This window comes from Wyeomyia smithii, chromosome 3, assembly GCF_029784165.1.
Source record: "Wyeomyia smithii strain HCP4-BCI-WySm-NY-G18 chromosome 3, ASM2978416v1, whole genome shotgun sequence".
NCBI classification, from domain to species: Eukaryota; Metazoa; Arthropoda; class Insecta; order Diptera; family Culicidae; genus Wyeomyia; species Wyeomyia smithii.
Genome location: NC_073696.1, coordinates 259,041,127 through 259,053,577, shown reverse-complemented (window position 1 = coordinate 259,053,577; position 12,451 = coordinate 259,041,127). Strand labels below are relative to the sequence as shown.

At 42.4% G+C, this 12,451-nt stretch overlaps 1 protein-coding gene across 4 annotated transcripts in view; it reads right to left on the bottom strand.

The window, feature by feature from the left end:
- Positions 1-1,537, bottom strand: part of LOC129727642 (A disintegrin and metalloproteinase with thrombospondin motifs 20) — a 477,347-nt gene extending 475,810 nt beyond the window's left edge. For all 4 annotated transcript variants that reach the window (XM_055685645.1, XM_055685647.1, XM_055685648.1 and 1 more), the window contains exon 1: positions 73-1,537. The gene's annotated coding sequence lies outside the window, so the exon portion shown is untranslated. The remainder of the gene's footprint in view (positions 1-72) is intronic.
- Positions 1,538-12,451: the final 10,914 nt, after the last annotated feature.

Genomic DNA, 12,451 nt, shown 5'->3' with positions numbered 1-12,451 from the left:
CTCAGCAGCAGGAAAAACTTTTCTCCTTTAGAAAGAGCGAATAAAAAAATAACACTTAGGCGCCACACTTACCTTACGATTTGAAAAAAAAAGCAATCAAAGCACGTTCTGCCGCTTACTTCTTCCGTCAACACGCAAATGTTGTTGCTTTTTTTGATTTATCTGACAATTCGCTTCTAATTTGCTTCGAACAAAACGGCTCTTTTCATCAAAGTGGTCTTCTTTTGCTGTCACTAAGCGCGCCAACTTTTTCTACTACTTAAATTACGCGGAATTGGCTTCCAAATAGAACAAAAGCATCAAACTGTGTGTACTTTCTTCGTTTATTTTCTTCTCTAACCCCCGAACGACACTTCACAACTAGTGCAAATTTATTCGTGCTTATTTTCTTTCACTCTTCTTTTGTCAGCAAAATAAAAAAGATGGGAAAATGTCACCCAACAAATCACCACCTTGCATTTCTTTTCCGATTTATCGCTCACTACGCTCTGTTCGTTTGCAGAACCGCTTCTCGGATCTCGCCGTCCGTGATTACTGAACCGAGTGCTCATAAGCATAATCTATACGAAGAATGCCTCTTTTTTTTTACTCTCCTATCGAGCGCGCGCAAAGCTTACACTATCACAACCGGCGAAGAAACGTGAAACGAAACAAACTCGATAGATAAAGTACGAAAGCGAAACAAAAAATTAAACCAAAAAAACAGGTTGGAAAGACACCCGAAATCAATTTCCATGAATATTCATCACGTTTTTCAATCGTACACGCTCGCCTCGACTGACCGCACCAACACATATGGCACCGAAGAGGTTCCCATGCGCCGGCCAAAAGTGAATTGCCTCGCTACTGTCAATCCTCCTATGAGAATCTGTGTGCGCTGTCCGGATGCACCCCGTCACTACACTGTGCGGTTGTTGCTGCTGCTGGAATTCCTCGCTTTGGCCCTGCTAACATACGCGATCAAGGCTGAAACCCAAAGCTCCGCTTGCCACAGCAATTCTTCGAAGTTCTAAGCAACGCCGATTGTACAGAATTCGTGATGAGGGAATTGCTGAATGAAGCCAAATTCATTGAATGAAACTCGAGAGGCACGGGAGTACTTCCAGTTTGGCCAGAATGATCTACTTGTATCCGCAATTTTCACGCTCGAGAACTCGATCGACCCCTGAGACGCTTAAGCACGAATCAGGCTCGCGAACTCTTGCAGCAAGCACCGGCGACCCGATTTTTTTTATTTTCAACCAAAGGCAACAAGTTCTTAACTGCAAACAATTGAACGTTTTCGTTATTTTTTATTATTTTTATTTTCGCCTTCTTCTACTCTTCTCTATAAAGTCTACACGTAGCAAAATTCGCGAAACGCACCCGAACGCGTGTTAGCGCTTTGCACTTGGCACGAGACGTCGTCGCCCTCGTCGTCTTACTTATTAAATATTGGTTCAAACAGTTTCAAAGTGCTTCTCGAGAGCCTTTGCCTTCCTTCTTCGGCCAAATCGCTGAAAAAGGAGCTGCCACCGCCGCCGTCAACGAACGATTTGAAACTGATCCTTCTGGTTGCGTGCCGGGTTAACCATGAGGCGAAACCATCATCACTGTGTAGGGTAAGACTTGTGCGCCGGCGATATTTTCTCATACGCCGCCGCCGTCGTCGTCGTCAGTGATTCAAGGTTGACGCGCGCGGTTTTTTTTACAATAACAAAAAATGGAACACGAAAGCAGGACACTTTTTATTCTTTTTTGACTTAACCAAACTTAAATTTCATCTACTGTTGTTTATCATCGCCGTTACTACAATTTGTCAAAGTCCTATAAGACCAGGTGTAATTAGATTGCTCCTTTTAAAACCAACCAGAGAGCTCTTCATCAAAACGCCAGCCGCCGCCGATGACATGAACGGCGCACAAGTCTATGAGTGCTCTCTCGCACTCTCGACGCTTCTTAAAAGCGCGCTCGCAAGTGCCATGCATGCAGGGCGCAAGCTCCCCAATCCGTTCACCCACCCGGTGGAGAAACACGCATATTCTGCACAACACGCGACCAATTTTTCCTATTATCACTTTTGCCGGTATATACATACTCGCATGTCGAAGAGGGAGAGAGCCTGTTGCCCCGGTGTCGGCCGGCATGCAAACAGAGAGACGCGATAGATAATTCCGTGAGAGTTGCTCCTCTAGCCCCATAGATCGAGCAGCAACCGCAGCAGCAGCAGATAAGAACAAGGCGCCTATCGATCGTTGCAGCACACCGCGCGCTGGTATCTTTCACGTCACGAACGGTCACAGCGAGAGCGAAAAATCCAAGCCATGCAAGCAGAAGAACAGATGATCTTTGCTCAACTTGATGAATGTGTGGTAAGCCGGTATACAAAGTAGTGTCGCACGCCAACAACTCCCCGGCCCAAGCGATATGTGATGTGACAAATGCAACGGAGTTGCAGAACAGTGTGACTGAAATGGGTAAAATTTTATCGATACTGACTGAAACAATTCTTATCAACATCTAGAAAACATTTTGCTATATTTTAATTAATTGTTTATGGCTAGTGTTAATTTTACTAACAATTTAAGTGTAAGAACCTTTGCAAACAGGTATCGTTTCCCACATTATTTTTGTATGAGTATAACCTAAAATTTTAAAACCAGTTTCAGTTCGCAATTTGTGCCGCAAAATAGTCTCTTTTATTCTCATGATAAAACGAATGATGGCTTTCAATTATTAGCGGTTTTTTGACACTTCGTTTCGTCCGTCGGCCGATCAAAACGACATGATCAGCACCACGTCGACGTTTATCGACGACGCCGCCGTAACGATATGGGCTTGGTCGTCACATACCCCCACCTGGCGGACTCTACCATCTCGCCGTCGTTTCACTCCACGGCCCTTTCCACACGTCCACGGTCTGGAGTTGACCAACGCTTCAGTTTCGGGTCTCATCATCCGGCTCTCGCCGAGTATCCAGCGCTGAACCAACGGCTACTTTCACAGATTTGATAAGGCGCTCCCAAACTCAGCCCATATGTGGAGCTGCGGAAGGGTTAAATTTCCAAGAAGCTCTTACATTCGTGAAGATGGTTGCCATGACATCATTCAATGCTTTTTTTTTTAATTTTTTTTAAGGGGGGATTTGTTAGTAGCTTAAGTATTTATGATAAATATTAGTAAATAATGAGTATGTGTCCAATCACAAATGGTGACTTCTCAACACTGTTAGAAATTTGTAATTTTAATTGTTATTGCTTGCTTTCGCAATTAGGACTTATCATTCGTAGGGATTTAAACCTACTTGTCAGGAAAGGGGAAGTAAACTTACAACTAACTTAATTGCTAACTTATTGGCTATAAAGAGAGCTTATCGTAGCAATTGAGGATTGCAACGATTTTTGTCGAAAATTGTTAATAATTTTATTTGACATAGCTTCTAATGGTTCAACACCAGTAAGTCTATGTAATTCGAGTGTACCAGACCAAGGAGGACGCTTCAAAATCATTTTCAGAATTTTATTCTGAATCCTTTGGAGCGTTTTCTTCCTTGTTGAACAGCAACTTGACCAGATCGGTACAGCATAAAGCATTGCTGGTCTAAAAATTTGTTTGTAAATCAAAAGTTTGTTCTTTAAACAAAGTTTAGAATTCCTGTTAATGAGAGGATATAAACATTTCGTATATTTGAAGCTTTTGGCTTGTATACTCTCAATGTGCTCTTTGAAAAAAAAGTTTTTTATCATAAATTAGTCCCAAGTACTTAACCTTGTCGGACCAACTTAAAATAACCCCATTCATCTTGACAACGTGATTATTGTTTGGCTTGAGGAAAGAAGCCCTAGGCTTATGCGGAAAAATTATCATTTGAGTTTTAGAAGCATTGGGAGAGATTTTCCACTTTTGCAAGTAGGAAGAAAAAATATCTAAACTTTTCTGCAATCGACTGCATATGACACGAAGACTTTTTCCTTTTGCGGAAATGCTTGTGTCATCGCAGAACAATGACTTTGTGCATCCTGGAGGCAAATCAGGAAGATCTGAAGTGAATATGTTGTACAGGACTGGGCCCAAGACTGAACCTTGAGGTACACCTGCTCTGACAGGAAATCTATCAGATTTTGAATTCTGATAGACAACCTGCAGAGTTCGATCAGTAAGATAATTTTTTAAAATTTTGATTAGGAAAATTGGAAAATTAAAAGTTTGCAATTTCGCAATCAAACCTTTATGCCAAACACTGTCGAATGCTTTTTCTATGTCTAAAAGAGCAGCTCCAGTGGAATAACCTTCAGATTTGTTAGCTCGTATCATATTAGTAACTCTGAGCAATTGATGAGTTGTGGAATGCCCATGGCGAAATCCAAACTGTTCATTTGCAAAAATTGAATTTTCGTTGATGTGTGACATCATTCTGTTAAGAATAATTCTCTCAAACAGTTTACTTATTGAAGAAAGCAAACTGATTGGTCGATAACTTGAAACTTCAGCTGGGTTCTTATCCGGTTTTAAAATGGGAGTAATTTTTGCATTTTTCCATAATTTGGGAAAATATGCAATTTTGAAGCAGCAATTGAAAATTTTCACTAAAAATTCCATTGTGCTCTCAGGGGAATGTTTGATTAGTATATTAAAGATTCCATCGTCACCAGGTGCTTTCATATTTTTGAAATTTTTAATAATTGATTTAATCTCATTCAAGTTAGTTTCAATTATTTCTGCAGGTGAAAAATTCTGGGAAGAAATTAAATCAAATTGACGTGTGACTTCATTTTCAATTGGACTCACAAAATTCAAATTTGAATTATGAACACTCTCAAACTGCTGAGCAAGTCTTTGAGCCTTTTGTTCATTGGATACAAGAAAACGTTCACCATCTTTTAAAACTGGAAGAGGCTTTGAAGGTTTCTTAAGAATCTTCGACAGCTTCCAAAAAGGTTTTGAATATGGTTTCAATTTTTCAACTTTAGTCTCAAAATTTTGATTTCTCAGAAGAGTAAATCTATGCTTAATCTCTTTCTGTAAATCTTTATAAATATTTTTAAAAACAGGGTCACGAGAACGTTGATATTGACGTCTGCGGACATTTTTCAAACGAATTAGAAGTTTAAGATTTTCGTCAATTATTGATGAATCAAATTTCACTTGAGCCTTTGGAACAGAATAATTCCTGGCATCAACAATTGCACATTTAATGCTTCCAAAGCGGAATCAATATTCACTTCGTTTTGCAAATCAAGCTCATTATTGAAATTTCTCTCAATATGAGTTTTGTATCTTTCCCAATTATCCTTGTTATAATTAAAAACAGAGCTCATAGGGTTTAAAACTGATTTATGTGATAGAGAAAAAGTTATTGGAAGATGGTCAGAATCAAAGTCAGCATGTGTGATCAAATCACTACATACATGACTTTAATCTGTTAGCACCAAATCAATTGTTGAAGGGTTTCTTACAGAAGAAAAGCATGTAGGACTATTCGGAGACAAAATAGAATAGTATCCTGAAGAACAATCATTGAAAAAAATTTTGCCATTGGAATTACTTTGAGAATTATTCCATGAACGATGTTTAGCGTTAAAATCGCCGATTATGAAAAATTTCGAACGATTTCTGGTGAGTTTTTGTAAATCACCTTTAAAATAATTTTTGAGCTCGCGTGTGCATTGAAATGGTAAATATGCTGCGGCAATAAATAAAATCCCAAGTTCAGTTTGAACTTCAATTCCCAAAGTTTCAATAACTTTCGTCTCAAGATGGGGAAGAGCACGATGTTCGATTCGGCGATGAATAACAATTGCAACTCCACCGCCGGAACCCTGAATCCTATCATATCTATGAACCACGTAATTGGGATAATATTTTAATTTTATGTTAGGTTTCAAAAATGTTTCAGTAATAATTGCAATATGCACATTATTTACCGTTAAAAAATTAAAAAGCTCATTCTCATTGGCCTTCAATGAGCGAGCATTCCAATTTAATATTTTAATTGTTTTATTTAAAATCATTGCTAAATTTTAAATTAGAAACAATTTTAATAGTAAAATTTGTGCCTATTTGAATGGCTTCAAACATTAATTTTGCCTGCAACATGGCGTTCATAAGATCGAACATTGCCTGTTGCAAAAAAGAAAGTTTACCTGCCGTAATAGGCCCCAGGCAGTTGACATTAGAAAAAATATTTTCGGTAGCAATATTATCTGGAGTGATAGGTGTACAATTATTTTCTAGCGTGTTTTGCTTACCCATATTAACGGTCATTTTCGAACTACCAACACTAGGCGGTATAATGTTCGAACTACCTGTAACCTGTGCATAAGTTTAACGGGTATGCAAAGGAGTAGGTAGACTATGGAGACGCTTGGAGAATTTTGTTTTGAAGTTGGTTTTAATTGAGAAATTGAATTTTGTTTACCTTGCCTTGCCTTAACAATTGCTAAACGGACTGGGCATTGATAAAAATTTGACATATGGTTGCCGTTACAATTCGCACAGCGAAAATTTTTACTCTCTTTCACAGGACATGTGTCCTTCTTGTGAGAAGAGTCTCCACAATTAAGACATTTTTGGTCCATGTTACAGAATTTGGAACCATGGCCATAACGTTGGCAAGTACGGCATTGGGTGATATGCTTTTCACCTCCGCCATACTTCCTATAAATTTCCCACTTTACACCCACATTATACAAAGCATGTGCTTTTTCAAAAAATTTTAAGTTGTTAACCTCATTGCGGTTAAAATGAATTAAATAATTAACAAGGGAAATTCCAGTTCTCTGACTGTTTTCGCCTCGTGATTTTTGTTTCATTAGAATTACTTGGGTAGGGGCTATGCCAAGTAATTCTGTTAAAGTAAGTTTGATCTCATCAACGGTTTGATCGTTGGTGAGACCTTTCAAGACAACCTTGAACGGCTTGGCGCTCTTCGTGTCATATGTAAAAAATTTATACATCTTTTCAGTCAAATACTGAATAAGACGATTACGACCCTTTATAGAGTCGGCTAATAAGCGGCATTCGCCTCTACGACCAATTTGATAAGTAACTTTAACGTCAGAAACAAACGTTGAAAGTTCCTTTTTGAAAATATTAAATTCAGAAGAAACAGTTACCACAATAGGTGGAACTTTTTCCTTTTTTAAAGAATTGACATTTTGTATAGTTTCATTATTATTAACTTCCATTTCACCAGCTTCTTGCTCAGGCAAAATATCAAAAGGATTGTCACTACAGACACTCGAAGTGTCAGAAAGAGATGCTTCTCTTTTCCTCCCCGCAGCGATGCGAGGTTTCTTTTTCCGTCCAGCCATTTCAGGTGATACGAAAAAAGTTAAAACAAATGTTAAATTCAAAAGTAGGTAGTCTTGAGAAAGACTGATGGGAAATAACTTTCAGGTAGTCTTTAAAAGACACACTGACAAAACACAAACTTTGAAGCTATAGGCAGTCAAAGACCAGTCCACAAGCAACCGAAAAAACGTCTGATCTGTAGGACAGTTCAAGACGCACTGACATCATTCAATGCTGCGATCTCCTTCTGAAGCTTCCTGTTTGCCCCTTGGAAACAGGTGACATTATAGGAGTGGAAGAGTGCTGGTGAACTCCGACGATAACTATATAGCGCCTCCATGTGTACTGTGGTCCGGACAGTACACATGGAGGCGCTATATAGTTTGTCTACGGACTCATGCGATATGGCGGTGCGCAGACACGTGTCGTCGGAGTTCACCAGCACTCTTCTAGAGATGCCAGATGTTTTTGAAAAATGTAAGAACCGGGCAAAAGCCTGCAAAAATTTGCACACACTTTGGAAAAGTTTGCGCAAATATAAGGAGACTCTGACAAAAATCTGCAGAAAATATGAAAATCTGCAAATCAATAAAAATCTGCGTTTCGCAGACAAACCTGCACATCTGGTATCCCTGGTCCGGACTGTCAGACAGGTGAATAGCGCGTTCCAGCGTTTTATATGGCTGCGCCCTACCTTGACTAGCACCGGTCCGAAATAATCCATCCCTACGTACGGGAAGGACGGACGAACGGTTATAAGTTGAGGCAGTTACGTAACAGTACTGTTGGCTTGTTTTTCACAAGCAGTTATAGAATTTTTTTGCTTTCCAGGTTCATAAAAAGGATGCAAGTTTGCTGTTTCCAATTATCGCTTCGTTAAAGCTTTTCGAGCCTTTTCATATGTGAAAAGGCTCGCAGGTGAATGAGATTTGCTTCCGTTCAACGTGAAATCTGACGTTCCACAAGATAGTCATCTTAGACTATTTCTTTTTCCGCTGTACCTAAACGATGTAATTCACGTCCTGAAGTGCTAGAGAAAACTTACGGGCCATCCACATTCCACGTGGACAGATTTTCAATGATTTTGACCCCCCCACCCCTCCCCCCCATGGACAACTGCCCATATAAATTCTAAAAATTTTGCATGGACCGTGGACATTACACATCACGAATTAGAGATGTTCAGCTTCTTCTGTCTTGGGCAGCCGTTCTCCAGTCTCCTCGTGCATCTTCTTCCACTGTGCACATCCACCGCGTGCGAGGCCTACCACGGAGTCGATGGTCTCTTCCTGGTTCTCTACTGAAGACAGTTTTGGCGGCTCTCTCGTCAGGCATTCTGGCCACATGTCCAGCCCACTGAAGCCTGCCCCGCTGTATTACCTACACTATATCAGAATTTTTGTTTGTATACCTGGTACAACTCGTGATTCATGCGTCTGCACCACACTCCATCTTCCAGTTTACCGCCAAGTATCGATCGCAGAGCTTTACGCTCAAAAACTCCGAGCACTCGTCGATCAGCTTCCTTCAACGTCCATGCTTAATGTTAGTAAAGGGCCATCGGGAGTATCAGCGTCCTGTACAGCGCTAGTTTTGTGCGAGTTTGCAAACTACGGGACCTTGGCTGGCTACGTAGTCCGTAGAAAGCCCTGTTCGTAGCTGCAACTTGTCGTTTCACTTCACTCGTTGCTCATATCGTTGTCACATGTCCCAAGCGTACCAAGATAAACGAATACGTCAACCAATTCAAATCGTTACCCATCTATCTCCACCTCAGCGCAAAACCAAGAAGCATGTGAGATTTCGTGATGATCGTACCGTTTCTTTTCACGTTTGCTCTGCGTACTGCACCTTCGAGGGCGATGTTGAATAGTAAGTTAGAGAGCGCATCCCCCTGCTTCAGTCCATCCAGCGTTACGAACACGGCTGATGTCTCACCAGCTATCCGCACGTATGATTTCGATCCCTCCAGCGTCATACGACTCAGCCTAATTAGTTTCGTCTGGAAACCGTGTTTCAGTATGATCTGCCACAGCTCGTTTCTTTCCACTGAGTCGTATGCCGCCTTGAAATCCATCAACAAATGTTGCGTCTGCTGGTTATACTCCCGGAACTTATCGAGAATCTGTCGCAGGGTGAAGATTTGATCCGTCGTGGAACGCCCCTGTCGAAAACCTAGATTCCGTTAACGGTCTATTCGCCAACAAAGGATTCCATTAACGGTCTCAATCTGAAGAACAGGATACGGGAGAGCAATTTATATGCGGAGTTGAGCAACGTAATGCCCCGATGGCTGCAACAATCCAATCGATAACCCTTCTTATAGATGGGGCATATAATGCCTTCCAACCAGTCGTGCGGCATTTGTTCATCCGCCCAGATCCTTTGTATTATCTGGTGGATCGCATAGTATAGCCGCTTGCTTGCCGCTTTTAGAAGTTCGGCCGGGATACCATCCTTCCCAGCGGCATTGCCGTTTTTCAGCTCACTAATCGCCTTTTTCGCCTCCTCCTGTGTTGGTGGCTCCACAGCTTGTTCGTCACTCATAATCGTCATCCTGTTCCTGCTCTGCTCATCCGGCTACTCACCGTTCAATAGCACCGGAAAATGCTCCTTCCACCTAGCTGCAACCGTCGGTTTATAAGGTAGTAAGCAGGTTGCCTTCCTTGACATTACACATGACCGGCAGAGGGAAATTCCTGCTTCTGACTCTGTTGACTGTTCTATAAAAGCTCCGCACGTCGTTTTAAGCAAAGCTGTCCTCTGCGCTGGCGAGCACCTGCTCCTCGTACTCGTGCTTCTTCCGACGGTGAATTCTATTTTCAGCAGCTCTTGCCCCCCTGTACCTCTTGGTTCTGACGCGTAGCCGCAGTGAGCATGCGGCTCTTGACACGGCTCTTCCTATCTGTCGCTCTCTGGTACTCGGCATCGAACCAGCCGTTACGCTGTCTTCCACGCGTCGTAGGGTAGGGAACGGCTTAAACAGTGGGGCCGATTTTAATCAGTCGATGAAAGCAGGCCTTAAACTCCTGGATTTTGATCAATATCGACAATTTCAATGATGAAAACGAAAGCTTTGATTGTCTAGCCAAATGTCAAATGTTATGCCAACGTCCTCGATTTTGCTCCACTTGGTCTAATCACCTAGCTTGTTGTGCACCTCTAAGTCCTGGACCGGCCGGACTCGAGACGAACACCATTTTTGCGGGATTGTTGTGCGGCATTCTTACAACATGTGTACCCTTCCATCTTTCGCGATTTTCTGGATACTGAGTTCGCCGTAGAGTTGCGTCAGCTCGTGGTTCATCCTTCGCCTCCATACGCCATACTCACATACTCCGCCGAAGATAGTCCTAAGCACACGTCGTTCGAAAACGGCCAGTGCTTGCAAGTCCTCCTCGAGCATGTCCATGTCTCGTGCCCGTAGAGGACTACTGGGCTCACAAGCGTCGTGTACATGGTGCACTTGGTACGGGGGCGAAGTTTACCAGAACTCAACGTCTTGTGGAGTCCGTAGTAGGCACGACTTCCAGCTACAATACGTACTGGTCAGCAACCGCCTGGAACGTCCTTCCGATGAGGTCCACGTCGTCAGCGAAGCAGATGAACTGGCTGGATTTATTGAAGATCGTGCTCCGCATGTTAAAGGCCGCACGTTTCATCACACCTTCAAGCGCAATGTTGAACAGGAAGCAGGAAAGACCTCGCGTGTTTCAAACGGGCTTGATAACGCACCCGAAATCCATCGTGGCCTTGATCAGTCTTGTTAGTTTCACAGGGAAACCATTTTTGTCCATGATTTTCCATAGCTCTACACGGTCGATAGTATCGTAGGCGGCCTTGAAATCGATGAATGGGTGGTGCGTGGGAACTTGGTATTCGCGACACTTTTGGAGGATCTGTCGCAGCGCGAAGATTTGGTCTGTTGTCGATCGCCCACCCAGAAAACCGGCTTGATAACTTCCAACAAACCTCCCTGCTAGCGGCGAGAGACGGCGAAAGACGATCTGGGAGAACACTTTCTAGGCTGCGGTGAGAATCTTGATCGCTCGGTAGTTCTCACATTCAAACTTGTCACCCTTCTTGTATATTGAGCATATTACTCCCTCCCATAGGCGTAGTCAGGAGGGGCAGGGGGGGCCGTTGCCCCCCTCCCCCCTAAATGTTGATATTGGTGCAGAATTTTGTTTTCAATAACTCTAATAGCACAAAACGACATCTTTAGCCCATAGAAACATCTGTGTAAAGTATCAGCCAGATCAGAAATAATTGATTGAAATGCTTGCGCTATGTTGCGTGGAATTACACAGGTTTTTCAGTTGATCCACCAAGGATATTGCAGCGGCAAAAGTACCAAGCAAATCCGCCTGCATCAACTAGCTTGGAGTATTGGAACCGACCTGTGATAATCCCTTACCTTGATTCTCTTGTAAACTAACTGGAAACACGGTTCAATGAAGATAGTGCACCTGTCTACGCGTTATCCTCGCTGCATCCCGCTAACGTAATACGCATGTCGTTGGAAGAGTTCAAGCGCAAAATCGAAAATTTCGTAATTTTTTATGAAGTTGACAATTTTGTTTGAGAGGCGGAAGTTTTGTATTAATATTGCAGCAGTATGAGAGCAGACTGTAAGAACTTGGGAGATTTGGATTATATAGACCTGCTAGCTAAAGCCCGTTCTTTCTTCCCTGCGATGCGACTGAGAAAGCAGTTAAAACTGCACTGGCTCTACCATGGAAACATGCACGATTGAATGCTCGTTCAGCACATTACGTCCCAAACCTGGCTGAGGTCAACAATATTTGAACAGCGGTTGAGTCTGCTTGCTGAGTGTTCATCGGCAGATGGTCAACAACAAACGTGAAAGAACACATGAGCCACTTCCGGAACGTTTGACGTTTGATGCCCGAAGATTTTATTGAGAATCTTGACTGTGTCTTCAATCTTCACATGCTTGGGAAGCTTTGACAGTATGAAGTTGAGATAGCGGCTGTGCGAATGGGTGTCCAGCTTCCGGAGAAGTAAACATACCTTCGCCGCATCATTCAGCTGGCCTGCATCGTTCTCGAAGAGGTCCTGGAAGCGGTTAAAAAACAACGTCCGAACGTTACTTCGTTTTCTTCGTCGAAGACAAAGTCTATGATGTTTGAAGAGAGGGACTCCAAAATCTGCTCCG